Source organism: Rhinopithecus bieti, unplaced genomic scaffold, assembly GCF_001698545.2.
Source record: "Rhinopithecus bieti isolate Rb0 unplaced genomic scaffold, ASM169854v2 scaffold_23647, whole genome shotgun sequence".
In the NCBI taxonomy this organism is placed as follows: domain Eukaryota; kingdom Metazoa; phylum Chordata; class Mammalia; order Primates; family Cercopithecidae; genus Rhinopithecus; species Rhinopithecus bieti.
In genome coordinates, this window is record NW_016811385.1 from 374,826 (window position 1) to 382,201 (window position 7,376).

The following is a 7,376-nucleotide window of genomic DNA, read 5'->3' on the forward strand; positions in this document are numbered from 1 at the left end:
TTTAATTTGGACTTTGAAAATGAATGAGTTAATGAATATGCAAAATTATCTGTGTAAAACAGGAAAAAGGCGGGGAGGTGTGTATTTTGCTTCTTTTTTAATACATCTCTTCTAGAAATGTAAGTTGTATGCTCAGGCCTAGTATTTGTATTTCCCACAGCTACATCTCCCACATGCTCACTAACTTCTAAAGGGGCACTCATAATTTTTAGAGAGAAGAGAGAAAAGGAAGGTAGAGAAACCTTTGTTCTTTTCAGGTACTAGAAGCCTCTAATCCCCTTCCCGCTTCTTCAGTAGGAATAAAGAAAACGAAAGTTTCTCTTTGCTGCTGTTATTCTTCCACAAAGTTCTTATTTCACTATCTATTTGTCACACATTGATATAGATATTTTCAAGTATTAGGTTCAATGTATACTTCAAAATATCCTTGAGGTTCTGAGATCCTTAAATCTTGGTTCTGAGATACATGCCTTAAGGCACCAGTGTGCCCAGTGCATTTTTAAGATGCTCATAATGATCTCTGCATTGGAGAGATGTTCACTGCCCTCTGCAGTACTCGGGTTGCTGAAGGAGGTGAGGTGGAGAGTAGTTAGTATCTAGTACTTGTCTCATTTAATAATTCAGCAAACAGTATTGAGTGTCAACCGTGCTCCTGGAAATATATTAAGAACTGGTGATGAAAATACAAATAAAAAACCCTGCAGTTGTTCTCAAGGATCTGACAAGTTTTGTTTAGGAGACAAATAAGAGAACAAGAAAAATACAATGTACAAGATGTTATGATGGGAGAGAGAAAAAAAAGAGAGAGATAGAAAACAGCCTCTAGGAGCAATGGCCAAAGGTTGGAATATAATTTGGGGAATGATGAGAAGTCAGAAAGAGAGTACTTGGGTCTGGTTACTCAACAATAATTTGAATGCTATGCTAAATAATTTGCAATTTATCTTGAATGTAACAGGAACAATTTTGAGGAGCAATGATGTGATCCTATTTGCATATTTTTGAAGGAATAAAGACAAAATTAATGAATACCAGTTACAAGGATTTTTTCTGTGAGGATAAGAGAAGTGAGTGGCTTCAAGAGATACTAAGGAGGTACAATAAAAAAGAATTCATGATTAATAAGAGTTAATGTGTATGCTCAGAAATAGTTAGGAATGTTTGATTATTTTCTCAGACATTTGAATGCATGGTTGTGCCATTTACTCAGAAAAAGAACCCTGGAAGACAGGTAACATTAGTAACACTGGAAAAGGAACATTCCTAAGAATGACAGAGGAGTAGACCTGGATTCCAGAGTGCTCCTGTATAAAATTGGTGATCTATGTCACACTGAGGCAAAATCTTTTGTGTCATCATCGCCTGCAATAACCTGGAAGGATGTCCATACCAGGAGCTCTAGGGGAAGTGGTAGAATTGTGTGTTCTATCATTATTTATCATCATCAACTCTATTTATCTAGAAAGAGAAAAATTCAAAGACAATTAGGCACAGTACAGTAAGAAAGAGAGAGGAAATAGAGCAAGGGATCTCAGTGTTTATAGCATTGAAAACTTAGAAAATGTGTGCAAGTTTAAATATAAGGAGATAAAATAAGTTTTCTTTCTTTCTCTCTCTTTCCTTCCTTCCTTCCTTCCTTCCTTCCTTCCTTCCTTCTCTCTCTCTCTCTCTCTCTCTCTTTCTTTTTTCTTTCTTTCTTTCTTTCTTGAGTCTCGCCCTGTCACCCAGGCTGCAGTACAGGGGCATGATCTCGGCTCACTGCAACCTCTGCCTTCAGGGTTCAAGCAATTCTCCTGCCTTAGCATCCCAAGTAGCTGGGATTACAGGCACGCGACACCACGTCTGGTTAATTTTTGTATTTTTAGGACAGATGGGGTTTAACCATGTTGGCCAGGCTGGTCTTGAACTCCTGACCTCATGATCCCCGCCTCAGCCTCCCAAAGTGCTGGGACTATAGGAGTGTCCAACCACGCCTGGCAGAAAATAAGTTTAAAAAACAACAAAGGCTTATTAAGGCCCTGGATTTTAGGTTTTCCATTTAATGTAGGTAGTCTTAAGGTAGCATCCATTAATTTAAGAGAACTGGGAAGGGATGAAAAGAAATTATGCAGATTTAATAAATATTTATGCATGGTTACTAACACAAAGAACGACTGGGAACAATTAGGTTAGGAGACCATTAAGTTCTGAGGGATATCATATTGTCAAAGGACCCATGAGTCCGGTTTCTAAAAGTCTGACTATTCAAGAAAGATCTACAGCACCCAAGACCCATCTCAAACATGGTCCAAGAAGACTCACTGTCCTCCCTAAAGAAAAATGCCAAAGTTTACTTTAAAAAAATAGAGAGTTCCTTTCAAAGAACAGAAATAGTCATAATCAGAGAACACCACCAACTGTCAGGGAAGGGACCCAATGGTCTCCCCCCAGAAAATTCCAGTAGATTTATGGAATTGCTAAAAAGCTTCCCATCTCCTTTCAGATTGGAAGTTTTTATTAAATTTGTCCTTTCCCTGTATATTATAGTGTGTTAGTAAGTTTTAGTTTGGGGGCTTTTTAGATCATAGAATGATTAGACCAAGAGGAACCACATTCGGACTTAGGAAGTACTGCATGTTTTCTTAGACATCCTTGACTATGATGGAATGCATTATTAAATGATAGTATTTCAGGTTTTCTCTCTTCTGGAGGGGTAAGTATACCCTATACATGGAAATAAAGAATGAAGTGGATATTTAATGGCCAAAGAGTAACCTATGGCAGAAACCGCTGGTGCATGAAAAAGCCCATTTCCTCCTCTTAGTCATTGACTGAGACAACCTCCATTGGAGGCTATTTTCTCTTCCACTTTATTGTTCATCTTAAAGGCCATGTACAAACTGTTGCCAAAGGTAGAAAGCATCTCTTCCTTGATTGCAAAGGGCTGAGACTCTTTGCAATCTACTTTGTAACATGAATGAAGGCACTGTGAAGTTGAAATTATATATTACAAATATTAACCTATCCTGATGTTACTACCTTTTAGCAGTTTCCAGTTCTCAACAACTTGTGGTGTAGCTACATTTCTACAAATGCCAGTTATTGTATTTTTTTGTTACCATTAGCTTATATTGCTATATTTGATTAATCAATATTCAAAGATTTTCTAAAAGAACAGACATTGAAAATGAAGTTAATAATTTTCACATAACTACACATTAAATATCTAATTTACCATTAATTTCAAGAAGGAGTATTGGCCAAATTAATACACGCCTTTAATTACATTAGGTAATTAAATTTCACAGTTTAAAATGATAATTAGTGCATTATTCATGTTATAGTCTTTTAAAAACTTGTCCTTTTCAGATCAGAGGAAACACTATGGTATGATTAAAAGAAAAAGGGTAGCTGTCATCTTTGTCTTTTTTACTTAAAATTTTGCTACTTTTGGTAAGCAATTTCTCTCTCAGCATCTGACTTTTACATATAAAAAAATTGAGGTCAGGAATACCTATCTTTCAGTGTTTCCATAAGGTTTACACAGTGTCATCAATCAAAAACTCCTAACCTGGAAGCCATTCATCTAAAAATACTTAGATTCTTTGTATTATCCACTTTCCAGTATTAGTTAAAATTATGAATCAAATTAATTTTTATAAAGCTATCTCCCCAAAATCAGATGGAAGCCATGATGACAATTGTAAAGTTATAGGTATATCTATTTGTATAAAATGTGGACATCCAGGATAGAAAGAAAATAATTCACTCCAATTAAATTCTACCTATGAGATTATATTCTGCATGGTGAGTAAGTACTAACACTAATTTATATTCATTAAATATCTTTTATTCAACAAAGTTATTGAACATATCTATGCATACAGATTTGATCAAGCTATAAATATACATTTAAAAGTAGATACATAGATCAATGGAACAGAATAAAGAACTCAGAAATAAAGCCAAATACTGAAAACCAAATGATCTTTGACAAAGCACACAGAAACATAAATTGGGTAAAGGACATCCTATTGAATACACAGTGCTGGGAACATTGGATAGCCACATATAGAATGAAACTGGATCCTTATCTCTCATCATATAGAAAAATTAACTCAGGATGGATTAAAGATCTAAATCTCAGACCTGAAACCATAAAAGTTCAAAAGAAAACTAAGAAAACCTCTTCTGGACATTGGCCTAAGCAAAAAATTTATAAGAACCCAAAGCAAATGCAAGAAAAACAAAAATAAGTAAGTGGAACCTAATTAAATGGAAAAGCTTCTGCACAGCAAAAGAAATAATCATCAGAGTAAACAGACAACCTACAGAATGAGAGAAAATATTTGCAAATTACGCATTCAACACATGACTAATATCCAGACTCCAAAGGAAGTCAAGCAAATCAGCAAGAATAAAAACAAACAATTATATTTGAAAGTGGGCAGAGGACATGAATACACAATTCTCAAAATTAGATATATGAATGACCAACAAATATATGAAAAAAAATGCTCAAAAGCATTAACCATCAATAAAATCCAAATTAAGACTACAATGATATACTACCTTACCTCAGCCAAAATGGCCATTATTAAAACGTCAAAAAATATGTAGATGTTGATATACATGTGGTGAAAAAAGAATGCTTATGAACTGCTGCTGAAAATGTAAATTAGTAAAACTGCTATGGAATACGGTACGGAAATCTCTCAAAGAACTAAAAGTAGATCTACCATTCAATGCAGCAATCCCACTACTGGGCATCTAACCAGGGGAAGAGAAATCACTATAACAAAAATACACTTCCATGCATATGTTTGTCACAGGACAATTTACAATTGCAAAGGTATGGAATCAACTTAAGTGTCCATCAACCAATGAGTGAATAAAGAAAATGTGTGTATATGGGTTGGGTGCGGAGGCTCACGCCTGTAATCCCAGCACTTTGAGAGACCCAGGTGGGTGGATGGTGAGGTCAGGAGATTGAGACCATCCTGGTTAATGCGGTGAAACCTTGTCTCCACTAAAAATGCAAAAAATTAGCCAGCTGTGGTGGTGGGCGCCTGTAGTTCCAGCTACTTGGGAGACTGAGGCAGGAGAATGGCATGAACCAGGGAGGTGGAGCTTGCAATGAGCCGAGATCGTGTCACTGCACTCCAGCCCGGGTGACAGAGTGAGACTCTGTCTCAAAAAAAATAAAAAAATAAAAAAAAATAAAAAAGAAAAGAAAAGAAAAAAGAAAAAGAAATTGTGTGTATATATTTTATATATATACCATGGATACTACTCAGCCATAAAAAAGGATGAAATAATGTCGTCTGCAGCAACTTGAATGGAACTGGGGGTCATTATTCTAAGTGAAGTAACTCAGGAATCAAAAACCATATACCTCATGCTCTCACTTATACAATTCATCTATGTAACCAAAAACCACTCTTGTCCCTAAAACTACTGAACTTAAAAAATTAAAATAAAATTTAAAAGAAAAAAATTAAAAAATCAACAAAAAATACCCAACAATCTGTGTTAGTCCATTCTCGCAGAGTTATAAAAAAAATCTGACTGGGTAATTTATAAAGAAAATAGGTTTAATTGGCTTTCAGCTGTGGAGGCTGTACAGGAATCATGCACTAGCATCTTCTTGGGGAAACCTTAGGGAGTTTTTACTCATGGTAGAAGGCAAAGCAGGAGCAAGCACATCACATGGAGAAAGCAGGAGCAAGAGAGTGAGGAGAAGGAGCTACACACTTTTCAAATGACCAGATCTCATGAGAACTCACTCACTATCATGAGGACAGTACTGAGAGGGATGGTACTAAACTGATCATGAGAAGCGTGCACCAATAATCCAATCACCTCCTACCAGCCCCTACCCTACAACACTGAGAATTACAATCAAACATGAGATGTGGGTGGGGATGCAGATCCAAATTATATCACAAACGAAACAATAAATAAATAAATATACATCTAGTAGTCATCTGTCTGGAAGTGATGATCATCAAAAAGAAAGAAAGGATGAGATTACTGAAGCAAGAAATGAATAAGGAAGAAAGCCGAAATAGAAATAAGACTCATACAGGCTAGATCTGAAAATTAGGATGATAGATGCCAAAGAAGAAGTACAAAATAATACACCCTTACCAAAGCTAGGAGAAAAACTTTTAATGGTGGGACTGAACAAAACTATCAAATATGATAGAGAATTTATGAAGCATAAGGAATAACAAAGATACCCAGAAGGCCAAATTCCATTAATAAAATGATCTTTGTAAATAATCAGAAATATATATTTTTAAATGTTATATAATACCCTTTCTTGAAACTTCTACTGTCTCTTGAGACTTTCACTAACTGCTCCAGACCACATCAAGATATTTAAATTCAGTTAGAGTTTGTACTACTTATTATAATATAAGCATATACAATACTCCCTCTTCAGAATATAGCAAACCTAGACTTTTTCATGAATCTTTCCTCTACTTTTCCACCATTTGAACATTGATATGATTTGGCTGTGTCCCCACCCATTTCTCATCTTAAATTTTAGTTCCCATAATACCAACATGTCATGGGAGTGACCCAGTGGCAGGCAACTGACCCATGGGGGCAGAGACCCCCATGCTGTTCTTATGATAATGAGTGAGTTCTCATGAAATCTGATGGTTTTATATGGAGTTTTTCCCCTTTGCTTGGTACTTCTCCTTCCTGCTGCTATTTGAAGAAGGATGTGTTTCCTTCCCTGTCCTCTATGATTGTAAGTTTACTGAGGCCTCCCCACCCTGGTGGAACTGTTCATCAATTAAACCTCTTTCCTTTGTAAATTACCCAGTCTCAGGCAGTTCTTTATAGAAGCATGAGAATGGACTAACACAGTAAATAGGTACTAGGAGATAGTGGGTGTTGCTATAGAGATACCCAAAATGTGGAAGCTATTTTGGAACTGGATAACAAATGAAGGTTGGAACAATTTGGAGGGGTTCTGTCTTTCAGAAGAAGACAGGAAAATGTGGGAAAGCTTGGAACTTCCTAGACACTTGGAGGGCTCAGAAGACAAGAAAATGTGGGAATGTTTGGAACTTCCTAGAGGCTTGTTGAATAGCTTTGATCAAAATGCTGACAGTGATATGGACAATGAAGTCCAGGCTGAGGTGGTCTCAGATGGAAATGAATAACTTATTGGAAACTGGAGTAAAGATCACTCTTGCTATGAGAAGAGATTGGTGGCATTTTGCCCCTGCCCTAGAGATCTATGTTACTTTGAACCTGAGAGAGATTATTTAAGGTATCTGGCAGAATACATTTCTATGTGGCAAAGCATTTCTGAGGAAGCAGAGCATAAAAGTTTGGAACGTTTACGTCTGATGTTGTGATAGAAAAGGAAAGCCCAT